This window comes from Miniopterus natalensis, chromosome 2 (assembly GCF_054644295.1).
Source record: "Miniopterus natalensis isolate mMinNat1 chromosome 2, mMinNat1.hap1, whole genome shotgun sequence".
Classification (NCBI taxonomy): domain Eukaryota; kingdom Metazoa; phylum Chordata; class Mammalia; order Chiroptera; family Miniopteridae; genus Miniopterus; species Miniopterus natalensis.
Window position 1 is genome coordinate 87,364,146 of NC_142082.1, and position 14,989 is coordinate 87,379,134.

Consider the following 14,989-nt stretch of genomic DNA (forward strand, 5'->3'; position numbering starts at 1 on the left):
GACAAAAGAAATAGAGGAAGATTTAAAGAAGTGTTAGAATGTATCATCCTCATGGATTAGAAGAATTAATATCATTAAAATATACATACTACACAAAGCAATTTATAGATTCTATGCAATTCCTATGAAAATACCAACAGCATATTTCACAGATCTAGAACAAAGATTTCTAAAATTTATATGGAACCAAAATGGACCCAGAGGAGCTGCAGCGATCTTGAGAAAAAAATAAGAGTGGGAGGGATCACATTACTGGACATCAAACTGTACTACAAAGCCATTGTAATGAAAACTGCCTGGTATTGGTACAAGAACAGACATATAGATCAATGGAGCAGAACAGAGATCCCAGAAATAGACCCATGCCTTATGGTCAGTTAATATTTGACAAAGGAGGCAAGAACATACAATGGAGTAAAGACAGTCTCTTCAATAAGTGGTGCCTGGAAAACTGGACAGATACATGCAAAAAAAAAAATCAAACTAGACCACCAACTTTCACCATACACAAAAATAAACTCAAAATGGATAAAAGACTTAAATGTAAGTCATGAAACCACAACAATCCTGGAATAAAACATAGGCAGTAAAGTCCCAGACATCCCAATTAGTGGAATTTTCACTGATACATCTCCTAGGGCAAGAGAAACAAAAGAAAAAGTAAACATATGGGACTACATCAAACTAAAAAGCTTCTGCACAGCAAAAGAAAACAGCCTCAAAATACAAAAGAACCCTCTGGTCTGGGAAAACATATTTTCCAAGGATGTATCTGATAAGGGGCTAATTTCCAAAGTATATGAAGAATTCATACTACGCAGCAAGAGGAAGACAGACAACCCAATTAAGAAATGGGCAAAATACTTGAATAGACACTTCTCCAAAGAGGACATACAGATGGCCAAGAGACATATGAGGAAATGCTCAACATCGCTAATCATCAGAGAGATTCAAATTAAAACCACAATGAGATATTACTTCACACCTGTAAGAATAGCTACCATCAATAAATCAACAAAGGACATGTGCTGGTGAGAATGTGGAGAAAGGGGAACCCTAGTACACTGCTGGTGGGAATGCAGACTGGTGCAACCACTATGGAAAACAGTATGAAAGTTCCTCAAACAATTAAAAATGGAGCTGACTTTTGACCCAGTGATTCCACTCCTAGGAATATATCCTAAGAATCCTGAAACACTAATCAGAAAGAATATATGCACCCCTATGTTCATAGCAGCACAATTTACAATAGCTAAGATCTGGAAACAGCCCAAGTGCCCATCAGTAGATGAGTGGATACAAAAGCTGTGGGACATATACACCATGGACTACTGTGCAGCTGTAAAGAAGAAGGACCTCGTACCCTTTGGGACAGCATGGATGGACCTGGAAAATATTATGCTAAGTGAAATAAGCCAGGCAGAGAAAGACAAACTTCACATGATGTCCCTTCTATGTGGAATCTAAAGAACTTCAGCCCAGCCGGGCGTGGCTCAGCTGTTGAGCAACGACCTAGGATCCAGAAGATTGAAATCATATCAAGCATCTCAGATCACAGTGGCATGAAATTAGAAATCAACTACAGTAAAAACACACAAAAACATTCAAACACATAAAGGGTAAATAGCATGTTATTAAACAATGAGTGGGTTACCAATAAGATCAAGAAAGAAATAAAAGCCTCCTGAAAACAAATGAAAATGAATAACAACCCCAAATCTATGGGACACAGTGGAAACAGTCCTAAAAGGGAAGCTCATAGCACTACAAGCCTACCTCAAAAAGCAAGAAAAATTTTTAGTAAACTATCTAACATTAGTACTTGAAGAATTAGAAAGCTCCTTTGTGAAGCTGTTCAGACCAGGGCTTTTGTTTGCTGGGAGGTTTTTTTTGTTTTGTTTTGTTTTTTAAATATATCTTTATTGATTTCAGAGAGAGGAAAGGAGAGGGAGAGAGACAGAAACATCAATGATGAGAGAGTCATTGATAGGCTGCAGCCCGCAACCCGGGCATGTGCCCCAACCGGTAATCAAACCCCGATCGCCTGGATCCTAGGTCGATGCTCAACTGCTGAGCCACGCCCGGCCGGGCTGGGAGGTTTTTTTTATTGCTGCTTTGATTTCATCAGTTGTTATTAGCCTATTCAAGATTTCTGTTTCTTCCTGATTCAGTTTTACATGATCTCACTCATATGTGGAATATAATAAACAAAGTAGACTGAGGAACAAAATATTTCCAGAGACGTAGAAGCATGGAACAGACTGATGAATCTCGTGGGAAGGTGGGGGTGGGGTAGTGGGTGGGGAGAGATTAATCAAAGAACTTATATGCATATATGCATAACCCATGGACACAGACAAGTGTGGTAAAGGGGGGGGGGAGGATGCAGGGTAGAGGGGATGAATGGGGGGAAAAAGGGGGCTATCTGCAATACTTTCAACAGTAAAGATAAATTAAAACAATTAAAGAATAAAAGTGGACCATCTTAAATTGTACCTGTAGCTAAGGAATATTCTCAAAACTGTCAAGAACATAAAGTCAGTGAAAGTATCCCAATCTGGTGGACACTAAGGAGACATGATGACTAAATGTATGGAATCCTGGGATATGAAAAAATGATTATAAGTAAAAACTAAGGAAATTTGAATAAAAGTATGAACTTAAATTAATAATAATGTATCAATATTGGCTCATTAATTGCGAGAAATATGCAATAATAATGTAAAATGTTAGCAATACAGGAAATTGGGTATCTATGGGAACTCTATTATTTTTCATATTTTTTCTGTAAATATAAAATTATTTTAAAATTAAAGTTTTATTTCTTTAAAGTCATCTACTCACCCCTTCCCTAGTTGTAAAGAATGAAGCATTAATGGTTGCCATAGTTATGAATAATAAAAAGACTATTCTTATTAACAGACTGAATCCCTGCTCAGATAAGCCATGGGTTTACTAAAGACTCAGAATTTGGATTTCCTTGCCCATTAAACTGAAATAGAGAACCTTAAGCATCTGTCATAAATAAAGTATTAAATGCAGTAAATATTAGTTTTAGCAAAGTATCTTCTCCCCTTGTATTTCTCAAATAATCTGTAATTGTACTGTCCACCCTAGCAAAACACTTCAGAATTCTCTGTATGCAATTGTTTGAAATAAAAATACATTCCCTTTCTTTATAAGTTGTTAAAGTGATCTATCTTTCCCTTCACTGATTTGAGATACTACTTTTACTAAATTTCTATATTAATGCCACCATTTTAAATTCTAAATTCTAGTTCAGTTCCTAATAAGCTGTTATTGAATCTCAGTTTTTTTGAATGATGATTTTGCTTCAAAGTGACATTTTTTTTCTCTCTCAGATTTGGAAAGAAGAAAAATGCACATTTGCTGTTTGTTTTTATAATCCCTGAAAATTTTAAAGGTATGTGCCTACTGGACATATTATTTGTTTTTTCTCCAAACAGAAACTGTAGGTAAATATTTAATACAAATATTCTTAGGTTGTATTTCAGGGCATGGAACTGATATTACTTTAACTGAACTACTGACTATGAAGAAATTTAGCATTGTGGTAAAATACTGGAAAACATATTTCTCAAATACTGGTGAGTGAAAAACAAGTTTCCAAAGATTTGAAAATTTCTAACTACAGTACTATGAAAATTATACCTTTTAAAGTTGGTTTTTCACTTATGCCTTTTTTTTTTTTTTGCTAAGGATTAACTATATGTTGTATACTTTAAAGAACATGTAATCCTTGCTGGTCATAGTCTGAAGAAAACAAGTGTAAATAAAATGAAGGGAAACATGTTCTCTACCTATGAAGAAAAGACTGACGTCTTCCTGGGATTAAGATGTGTATACAGGACCAATATAGCATTGTGGTAGGCACAAGGGTTATTTATTCACAGTAAAACTGTTATTTTGTTTTTGGTAGTCTAGCTACTTACTGCACTATTTCTTAGTCATTAAAATGGAATTAACCATGTTGTGTCCTTATCTGATTGCCTAAAAACCAGGGCCACTACCTTGAATCGTACCTTACTTTGTGCTTTGCAAAAACACTTGCATATAAATTATTTTACTTCTTTAAGTTAATAGAGTGGTTTTATTTCTGTTTTAGACACAGATAATGTCAGTGCTTCAATTCCACCTCACATTTCTAAATTCTTCACTTCTGTTGTATTATAGTGTTTCACCAACATCCAAATACTTAAGCTAATTAAATTAGCTTTAATTCGGCTTGTAAAAGGATATACTCCAATTTCTGAAATTAAATTCTATTGGAATTATTGTTGGTCAATGCCTATTTATGTTTTTTCTAGGCTTGGGATATTAGCTAGGAAATCTTTTCAAATTAAGGTAATATTTTTCTTAAAATGGGCTGAAAGACACTTTCAGATTATCTTGTATAATCTCATACTTCAGATGATACAAGATTCAGTATACCCCTTCTTTTTTAATGTTCTTTATTAATATTCAAGGAAGATTAGTGAGTCTGTTTTATAACATTCCAGTGGCTCCCAGGCCCTGCAGTTTCAGGGTTCTCCCTGGAATGGCTTACCATAGTGACCAAAGTTCTTTCTGCATCTTCTTCTTATGTGATTCCCAATAAAATAGAGAGCTGCTCATTACCACCTGTCTAGCACCCTTCCTATTGATCATAACCACGCCTGCTTCCAGTTGTCTCATCTTTGCTCTGAGGATGAGCAGCTGCAAAAAACAAAGCAAAGCAAAACAAAACAGAACAAAAACAAAAGCAAAAACCACACACACAAATAAAAACATCAGATGCCATGTTTTGACAATGTAGCTGCTTACTGAAGAATCATACATAGTTCCTATCCCTGCCATTCATCTATAAATAAGAACTTAATAAGTAAACTCAGTTGAATGTGTTCTAAGCAAACTTATTTCTAAGTTTCTAGAATCTGGTGGAAAAAGGATAGAAACCTAGGTGGTTTCATGATTCATCACTGAAATCGATAAATTGTTTTCTGTTTCAAAAAATACTGTTTTGTAAAGTCTATTGAGTAAAAAGTGACAACTGCTGTTGATTAGGGTGTGTATGTGTGATTAACATCAACAGCACGAGTGATTGTAGAATTAAAGTGGTCCCCCTTTTAAAACTTTCAGCTAAGAATGAAAGTTCTATGAAGCCTGAACAATATGGATTGCCCCTGCAGAAGTCCTGCAGTGAGCACCTGGGATGTTTTTCTACTGATCTATTTGCTTGGTTAGTTTTTTTTCACATTTTCAGAATAGCAAGTTTAACTGTATACATTTTATTAAAAAAGTATGGAGAACTTGTTGGTTGTGGAACACTAGCTCAAGTGCTGGGGATGAGGCAAAATATAGAAGAGGCTATTTTGTGGAAGAAGGATTACAACTTTTTATGTATTTCAGAATCCTGAGCTGGGACAATGGGTACACATTACAGAGTATTCAACTAAATATAAGGAACTACTTCATAACAATCATATTTGACCGCAAGGGAGCAAGGTGAATTGTAAGGTAGTAAATTCCCCATCATTGGACATGTTAAAGTAGAGTCTGGATGATCACTAATCAAAATTAAATAGTGGTGGTGTTCAAGCTTTTTTAAAACAAAATCTTGTCTTTAAACAAAAATTTTACGTAAACCTCAATAATTAAACCACAAGAGCAGCCTCAGCTATTATCCACCTACTACTAATCTTCTCTTCTCCTTGATGACTTTTTTGAACTCATTAACCTATACCCCCAATTATTGAAAATAACGCTTAAAAAGGTATCTCTCTCTGTCTCCCTTCTCAGTTTCTGGTTTTGTTTCTCTATCTGAGAGATATTAGAACTGGCATTCAAACTTGCATTGTATAGGCAGTTTAACTGGTGATCAGACCCTTCTAATGCTAGCATTGTATTATGCTTTTAAAAATTCAGTTTTTGTTAATTTCTTCCCTTTAAGTTGATTCTCAAGGGGGTTTTAAATATAGCATAAGGCTACAAACAATGGACATAATTGCTGAGGACATGTGTGATGATGGTGGGAGTTTTGAGTCAGTTACTTCCAGAATTTGTAGAATGTGACTATCTACTATTTGTAGAAATGTAACCATTTACTATTTTGAACAAGGAAGAGATTTGGCAAACAATAAATGGGTTAAGCCAAAGATGCACTCACTTATACTTAAGTGAGTATAAGTGCAACAATATCAGCAGCTTTCTTGGTCTTATTTAACATTTTAACCTCAAGGAGATTTACTATATTAAACCTTATCCGGGATACGAAGTTGAGAAAGGTTTTGGAAGGCTTTGTGATTTTCTTGTATTACTTGCAACTGCTTTTTGAGTCTCATTCATCTTGAATCTTTATTCTTCCTCAGAACTCTACTACTAAAAATACAAGTAAATTTTCAAATCAAGTTATATCCCTTGGAATAAAGGAGATAATATTGGTTTTTAAGTTTCTTAGGGAAATTTTATAAAAATTAGTCAAATTAGTTAATCAAAATCCTGGAGAAGTTCTAGAAAAATGGTAGAACTAGAAAATGTCTAATAATTGACAAATGTTTATTTATTCATTTATTTATTCATTTTTAATCCTCACCTGAGGACATGCTTAGAGAGAGGAAAGGGGAGAGAGAGAGAGGGACAGAGATAAGAGAGAAACATTGATCCTTTGCCTTCCATACGTGCCCTGACCTGGGATCAAACCTGCAACTTGGGTATGTGCCCTGACCAGGAATTCAACTGGCAACCTTTTGGTGCACAGGACAACACTCAACCAATTGAGTCACTCCAGCTGGGCAATTGACAAATTTTTATATGGAAGGAACCTACCTTTGCTGATCAAGTTGGCCCTCTAATCCATTTTTCTGTTTCTTGTAATACACCTTTAGATACAGTTATATAATTTGGGGTAGTTGTAATCAATGAGGTTGTAATTATTTTAATCCTGCTTGTATCTGTTATTCTTTATCTGTATATTTTAGAATATTGGTCAGTCACTGAATTTATGATATCTTGATAATAAATTATTTTGAAATTTTGAAATAAAATATTCTGTACCAAATATGTAAGGTACATATTTAATGCTTTGATATTTACTGCACTTTTGTATGAAGCAAGAGACTTAGATAAGCACCCTTTGATTAGTGTACTGGTGCTTATTGTTTAATATTGCCTGACAATTTTCCTCTTAAATGTATGATATGATTTTCTCTTGTTTCTCTTGTTTCTCTTGTTTCTAGCTCTGAGTCTCTAAGAAATGACATTGGGCTTGAATTAAAGGTTCCATTTACTGGTTTCAAAACAAGCAAAAAAGATTTCTGTCCTTCATTCAAGCAAGGGAAAGCTGAGAAGGTGAATTTTGATACAGCCCTTTTAGCATTATTTGCTTGTGGAAAGAAATACTTTCATGAATCTTATAATTTTTTTGTAATATTGTTTAAAGTCTATGTGAAACTAGTAAATCTGGCAACTAAATACACAGGCTACTCATTCATTCATTTCATCATTCAACAAGTAGCTATGACTATCTACTGTGTGCCAGAATATGTTTGGAGAATTGAGGTAAAAATTAAATCCCTGCCTTCAAGGAGGTCTTAGTCTAATGCTCAGACAGACTTCTATATAAGCAGCTATTAAATATAGAACACTGTGTTTTAATACATGTTTTCATAGAGAGGAACACACAGGAAACACATAGGAAAGTTATCTAAGACAGAATGGGGGAGCAAGGAGAGTTTTCCTGAGAAGATTAGAGCTAAATTGAGCTTTAAACCAAAAGTTACTGTTAATTTGGTTTAGAAATCAGGGAGAGACTTTTATGTGGGGGAATAGCAGTACAGAGGCTGGCACTATGAGAAAGTACAGTGAATTTGTGAAACTGCAAGTATTTTCATATAGTTGACTATAGGGGCACAAGTGAAAGAGCCAAGAGATTAGAGGTATAGGTAAGGGCTGGGTGTGCCATGTTAAGGAATTTGAAGTTAACCTGAGCTGCTGGGGAGGGACTAAAGGGTTTTAGCAAAGGAGTGGTCTGATAAGATTTGTACCTTAGGATGAACACTTTCCCATGACATTCGAGAGTGAATTGACTCTGGAGGCCAGAAGGGTCTGTAATAAGAAATGACAAAATTCTAACTATGGTGTTAGAAATAGGATAGCAAGGAATAAACCAACTTTAGATATATTAAGTTGGTAGAATCAATATGAGCATGGCTAAAGGAGGACTCAAATGTAACTTGCAAGTAGATGGTGGAACTAGGAAGCACAGTGGAATGGCAGTCTGGCTGTAGGGGGTGATTTTTGCTTTTGTTGAGTTTGAACACCTCCAGGTTTAAATGGGGCTAGCTGTCCAGTAAGGAGTTGGCCATTAGGTTCTAGAGAAAGGTCTAGGTTAGAAATACAGACTTAAAGCTCTCAGGATACAGCATCTATATAAAGTGTGAAAATAGCATTGATGTAACTTTGAAAAGCATGTAGTAAAGAGACAAGAAAACAAGAGAACCTTGGGGGAAATCTCAATATTTAAGGCACAGCAGCCAAGAAGAGATCAGGGTAAGAAGAGTTACAAGTAAGATAAGAAGAAAAGCAAGAGGGAGCCGTATTGAGACCAGGGGAGGAGAGAGTTTTCTAAAGCAATGAGTGTTCAGGAGTCAAGTAAGGTAAGAACTGATAATTCACTATTTGTATTTGGCAAAACCTAAGCATTACTGATCTTGGCAAAAATAATTTTATTGGCGTTGTTGCCAGTAAAGGTGATGAGTTCTTTTGTGGTGTCATGGGAAAATAATTTCAAACTCGCATGTGTAGAAGTTTAAATGTGACAGCAAGATTTTATTGTGAGTAAAGGGGAATTAATACACCCTCAGGGATGTGGAGGGTGGGCAGGCACTGGTTCAGATAAAGAACAAAGAATCATTCAAACTATACAACCCAAATTTTTAACTTTTCTCAGGCTTCCTCCCAGGAAATTCTATTGGGGTTTTGCATCTTTTATCCAATCTGATTACCTGCCCAGTTATTACCAGGGTAGGCCCTGCCCCTCTACTTGGTCATCCTGACTCTCACTGTGCATGTCCAAAAGTTTAGTTACTTCATCTAGTTTCTATTGCTCATGTGCCCAGCAGAGGAATTCCCTCCCCTCCCTCTAGTGCTGGGCTTTTAGCACCCTGAGGAGGTTTTCCTGTCTGTTTCCAGTTTCCTGGAGTGTGTGAATGAGTGTTTTACCAGTACAATAGATGGAATGCTATCCTGCTACTGCTTCAGCTTTCCAGTTTATTAAGATTTAGTTCCCTTTTACTTTCTTCCTTATATCAATAACTAGCTTTCTTCCTTATGTCAGTAACTAGCTACCTATGCTGACAGCATGGTTAGGGAAGAAGCGCCGTTGCAGAAAGATGGAGAATGAAAGGTGGGAGCATAGATGAAAGGAAAGAGAAAATAAAGGTAAATGGTATATAAAAGGAGATTTAGGGTAAAATGGAAAATTTTAAGAAGGCTTGAATATGTTTATATTCCAAAAGAAAATAGCTGGAAGAGAAACAGAGGTCTTGCAGATACTCATGTTCTAGTTATCTATGGCTATATAAAAAAAATGAAACCAGAATTTATTGGCTTAATACATGGTTTTATGGATTAGTTTGAGCAGGGCTCAGGTAGGCAATTCTCCTACCTACATGACATTACTGGGGTCACTTGTTAGAATTCAGCTGGTGGATGGTCTAGTCAGACGGTTCCAAGACATTATCAGGGCCATCAACTGAAGCTTCTTCAGCAGCCCAGGGTTCCTAGAGAGATTATTCCAAGAGACATGAAGAGGAAGCTGCCAGTCTCTTAAAGCCTGGGATCAGAAACTAAACCTGTGCCACTTCTACCTATGCAGTTGGTCAAGGCAGTCATGGAGCCTACCCAGGTGTAAGGGAAGAGTACATAGATTCCACCTCTCAGGGGGAGGAATGTCAAAGCATTTTAATCCCCTACACTTGGTAAGGAGGTTGATTATGGATTTAGCATGTCTGAGGAGTCAGAAGGCTGTGGAACCAAGTGAAAGAAGCCTTTTCCACAGAAAATGTAGGGAAGCAGCTAAAACTAACTGTGGATAGAAATGAGTCTTTTGATTAGGGTTAAAAAGGGGGAGGAAGTTGAGCAAGTTCTGCCAAATGGCTTCCATTATCTGCTGAAGATTAATGGGAAGATGGTAGGGTTTTGAGCTTGATAAAATGGGCCCGAGGATGGGTTTAGTCTATTCCAAAAGGCCTTCACTCATATGTCCTATGCCTTGGCCAAGTAATTAAAGACTTAAGTCTGCTGGCCAGTGCTATCCTATAGAGTTCACTGATCTGCAGTGAAATGAATAAAGCATACAATGAGTATTTTTTAAGTTATATTTTTAAAATATTTTTTAAATTATGTTTTCCATACTTTATTTGGTATTAAAATTGTTGTGATTTTAGTATATGGTTACAACAAAATGATATTGAGAGATAGTACCTTTCGTTCATTATTTTTCATGTTCATATCTAATGTTGGCAATTCTTTATTGGTTCCCCCAACGTTCTGTGTTGTTTCTTTTTTAATTTTAATGGTTGATAAAAACTAAAATTGGAGAACCACTTATCTAGTAGACTATAAACTGATACTTTGGGAGATGTCCATTTCTGTGGCATTATTTAAAGGGCTAGACATTTTGGTTTCCCTAAAAGAAAAGCTCTGTTCTCCTTTAGGGTTTTGCTTAAGAGATACCAGAAAGTAAACAACCCATTCATAATTATCTTTTTGCCTTTTCCTCCTCTTAACCCTTCTGATTATGCTTGTGAATCTTCAAATAGATGCTTCTAGTCTATTTCCCTTCCTTCTCCTCCTCCCAATCCACTGTTTACATACGGTTTTGTCATTTTTGTTTCATTTTGCTCTATTTTGTTTTTAAGTTACATAGGGTAACATGATGTTTGCTAATGTTAAGGAAGTAATGGTCTCAGCAGATGGCTTTGCATATTTGCATTTGAGAATTTCTTTTTAAAACATTTCTAACATCTTTGTTTTCCTTATCAGAACCACTTAAAAAAATTAGATGCCTAATTCTAATATTCTTGGTGAAATCTCTTTAATTTGTTTTAAGAACATAAATATGTATGTCTATCTTGGTAAGTTACATGCTTTTCAAAGTGGTGCCATCATTTTGTTTGTGTGGCCATGAGTCCTAATGATGGTGGTTTAATAATTTTTAGGAGAATCAAATCAGCAATTTGGAATATGAGGAAGCAAAAAACACCCAATCAGAAGAGCAAAAAGAAAAAAGAATTCAGAAATATCAACAAAGTGTACGGTGTCTCTGGGACAACTTCAAGTGGCCCAACATTCACATAATGGGAATACTAGAAGGAGAAGAAAGGGAAGAGAGCAAGAATTTGAAAATATTTGAAAAAATAATGACAGAAGACTTCCCCTACCTGGTGGAAAAAATAGACTTACAAATCTAGGAAGCACAGAGAGTCCCAAAGAAGAGGAACCCAAAGAGGCCCACACCAAGGCACATCATAATTAAAATGATGTGCCAAAGGATAAAGACAAAAAGAGAATCTTAAAACCAACAAGAAAAAAGCAGTTAGTTACCTACAAGGGAGCACCCATACAACTGTTAGCTGATTTCTCAACAGAAACTTTGCAGGCCAGAAGGGAGTGGCAGGAAATATTCAAAGTGATGAAAAGCAAGAACCTACAACCAAGATTACCCAGCAAAGCTATCATTTAGAACTGAAGGTCATAAAGAGCTTCACAGATAAAAAGCTAAAGGAGTTCACCACCACCAGACCAGCACTACATGAAGAAGCTAATGACAAAAGAATCTGACAAACAAAATAGACTCAGAGACACTGAAGCATGCAACAGACAGTTGTATCTCAGAGGGAAGAGAGAAGGGGGGTGGTGGGTGGTAAGAGATTAACCAAAGAAGTTATATGCATATATGCATAACCTATGGACACAGACAATAATGGGGTGAAGTCCTGGGGAAGTGGTGGGAGTGAGGTGGAGGGGGTCAATGTGGGAAAAAGCAAATGGAATACCTGTAATACTTTCAATAACGAAGATAAATTAAATAAATAAAAAATAAAAATGCTGTACCCCCCTTTGTCTTGATATATTATCCTTTTTTAAAATATGTTTTTTATTGATTTCTGAGAGAGGAAGAGAGAGGGAGAGAGAGGTAGAAACATCAATGATGAGAGAGAGTCAGTGATTGGCTGCCTCCTGCACACCCTCTACTGGGAATAGAACACACAACTGGGGCATGTGCCCTGACCGGAATTGAACTGTGACTTCTTGGTTCATAGGTTGTGTGGAGCCACTGTGGCCCCAGGCACAGTGCCTGGGTGAGCTGCAGATGTGCTCCCCTGCTCCCAGGTAGATGTGGGTGAGCTGCTGTGGCCCTAGGCACAGAGGAGCTGCCTGGGTGAGCTCCGTTCCTGGGGCCACAGCGGCTCCCCACATCTTCCCCCTATTTATTACTTTGAGACACCGGTTTCTATTGCCTGCAGGTGCAGCATGTGGCGATCACGGCAAATTTCTTTAATCCCTTTTATACCCAATTTTAGGAAGAGGGGTAAACATAGCATTATTGTAAGGATTAAGAAAGCCAAGCAAGCCAGTCCTATAGCTAAATGTGTAACACTTCCCATGGATGGCATTATGCTAAGGATTTTGTTAATCATGTTCTCTGCTGTTATCCCTAAGTCTTCATCTAGCTGCAGAGCATTACGAATATATAAGATCTCCTTGTGTAAACTCTGGATATCTAAGGACACATTGCTGTCATGCCAAACCCCTAGGAGATGGCGTTGGATTTTTCCCCAGGGGTGCTCGGTTTTGTTATATACCTTCTGGGTGACACAGATCCATTTTTATCTAGCATGACAGGTAAAGGAAGTTCTCATTTTTAATGCCTGCACCTCATCCCCTAGATAATTAACTATATCAAATAAGGCATTAATTCTGTCATTTAACTTGATATCAATGGCCTCCTGAGTTCCTAAGGCCATGCTCACGCTTTTAGACAGTTGGTTGACTGCATGGGCAGTCTGTACCTCTTTTGTGAGGGCCACGGCAGCAGTGGCAGCCATGGCAATGAGGGAGGCTAGGGCGGCGATGCCCGCTATCAGGAGACCGAAGAGTTGGCGCGTCTGTGGTGCTAAAGCATGCTCTACTTCTCTCCACAGCTGGGGCCCCTCATCATGATATCACGGACCTGACACATTGACAGGCAACATCATAAAGGCGGGTTGTTGCACCACTAAGACCTGAGTACCCGAGGCCACCCCCATTACACAGTTGGCAAGAGTACAGCTGTTACAGGTCACATTATACCCCCAATCACTTTTGGTAATTTTTACAGTCCCGAGGACAAGCCCCCAAGGGTGTGGCACGCAGGCCTGAGCCTATTGATACCGCTCAGTTGAGAGTCTGCCAACCTGGATGTGGTCTCGTTCGTCATTTGTTATGGACATATTAGGTCCCATGGCTGCAGCCAACCCCCACAGCTGTGTTTGTGGCCTTCCCCTGGGAATTGTCCAAAGGCCCTCAACAGTCCACCGATGAGTGGATCCAAGCTCAGTAAGGTTGGCCTTGTAGGGGCTCCAGTCCTGCAAGATCTCATTGACCCCGGGTATGCTCCACACCGTGGCCTTATCCTTCCTGCAGGTAGCCCATACAGGCCCCCTGGTATGGTTCTTAGTGTCTGGCTCACACAGAGGGACATCAGGGGCTTCCCCACTGTCCTGTTTTGGAGCCCCATTGTTTTGTAGTCCCATGAGGGTTACTCTCCACCGGATGTAATTTCCTGCTCTTATTCTGTAGGTGGAGTTATTAATAGTCACATCAAGGTACCACTGAGGCATCCATGTCTGGTGCGTGGTTGTGTCAAGAGTGACACACCCTGTGGCCTCAGTGATGGCAGAGAGACAAATGGGCAGCCCTCCAGTAGTCCCTGCAAAGCTGAAATTGGACTGACGGAAGGCAGCTATGTGGCCACTGCTGAACCCCCCAAGCCCCTATGTGTAGTTGGTATAAACAGGGCTCTGCAGCATGGAGCATTGGGGGATCAGGCACATAAGCCCAATATACTTTGGCCCATGCCACAGGAGCTTGGCTCATCAAGAGCGCTAACATGGCCAAGAAGATGGTTGTGGCAGGAAGCGTCCCTCCTTGCCCGCGAACCATGTCCTTATAAGATGGTTTTTCACCCTATCCCACCCCCCCCATTCATTGAAACTGAGCATTGCAGTGACATTTTAACCTTCACACTTTGAATTTGATCTCCTATAAGTAACACAGCTTCTTCTAAGGCATTCAACTTATCCTCTAATTTCTTATCAATTCTTTCTTGAGCTCCCAAAGCATTAGATACATTTTTTGCTAACCCATTAACAAGACTCGCTGTATGTATTTCTTGAGTAAGAGCAATAACAGCAATAACAGCAGTAGCAATAATAGAAACTAAAGCAGCAACACTGGCTATCAACAGTCCCAAGAATCTTTTAGGTCTCCCCAACAGTTCATTTAACTCTTGCAATACTTCACGTCCTTCATTAGTATACCAGCGTCCTTGCATCTTAACCAGAAGCATTACAAATGGAGGTTGGTGCAATACCAACAAATCTAAGTCTGCATCTAGCTGCATCCCGTCGGTCAGTCGCCTGGTTCCCCGTGAACTGCACCAGCCTCTCTGGGAGCCACCACACTGCCTCAGCATCCTGTGGGAAAACACAAACATGCCCTCACCCCCAAATGAGTACTGGGTCTGGACCATGCCACTGCCCCATGAGTAGATCTTTCCACCACACAAGGGCATAGGTAGACCAAGACTTGGCCTGCCAAAAGCGCTGTCACTTTAAATTACATATTGTTGAATTAAACTATTGGCATTAATATATGTATTTTAATATGCTATTTACAATCATCTACAATAGCAGACCTTGGTGTGAGTGCAGCCCAGAACTCAGCA

General features: G+C 38.3%; 1 non-coding gene across 3 annotated transcripts; it reads left to right on the top strand.

The window, feature by feature from the left end:
• The first annotated feature begins 3,349 nt into the window (after nucleotides 1–3,349).
• Nucleotides 3,350–11,535, top strand: LOC107525178 (uncharacterized). 3 transcript variants are annotated; one of them, XR_015713990.1, is made up of 7 exons: nucleotides 3,350–3,424; nucleotides 3,504–3,608; nucleotides 3,721–3,887; nucleotides 5,140–5,239; nucleotides 5,410–5,517; nucleotides 7,236–7,347; nucleotides 11,220–11,535. It is a non-coding gene; the product is annotated as an uncharacterized LOC107525178 (transcript). The 3 variants fall into 3 exon arrangements; XR_015713991.1 differs by lacking the exon at nucleotides 5,410–5,517; XR_015713989.1 differs by lacking the exons at nucleotides 5,140–5,239; nucleotides 5,410–5,517.
• The last annotated feature ends 3,454 nt before the right edge of the window (nucleotides 11,536–14,989 follow it).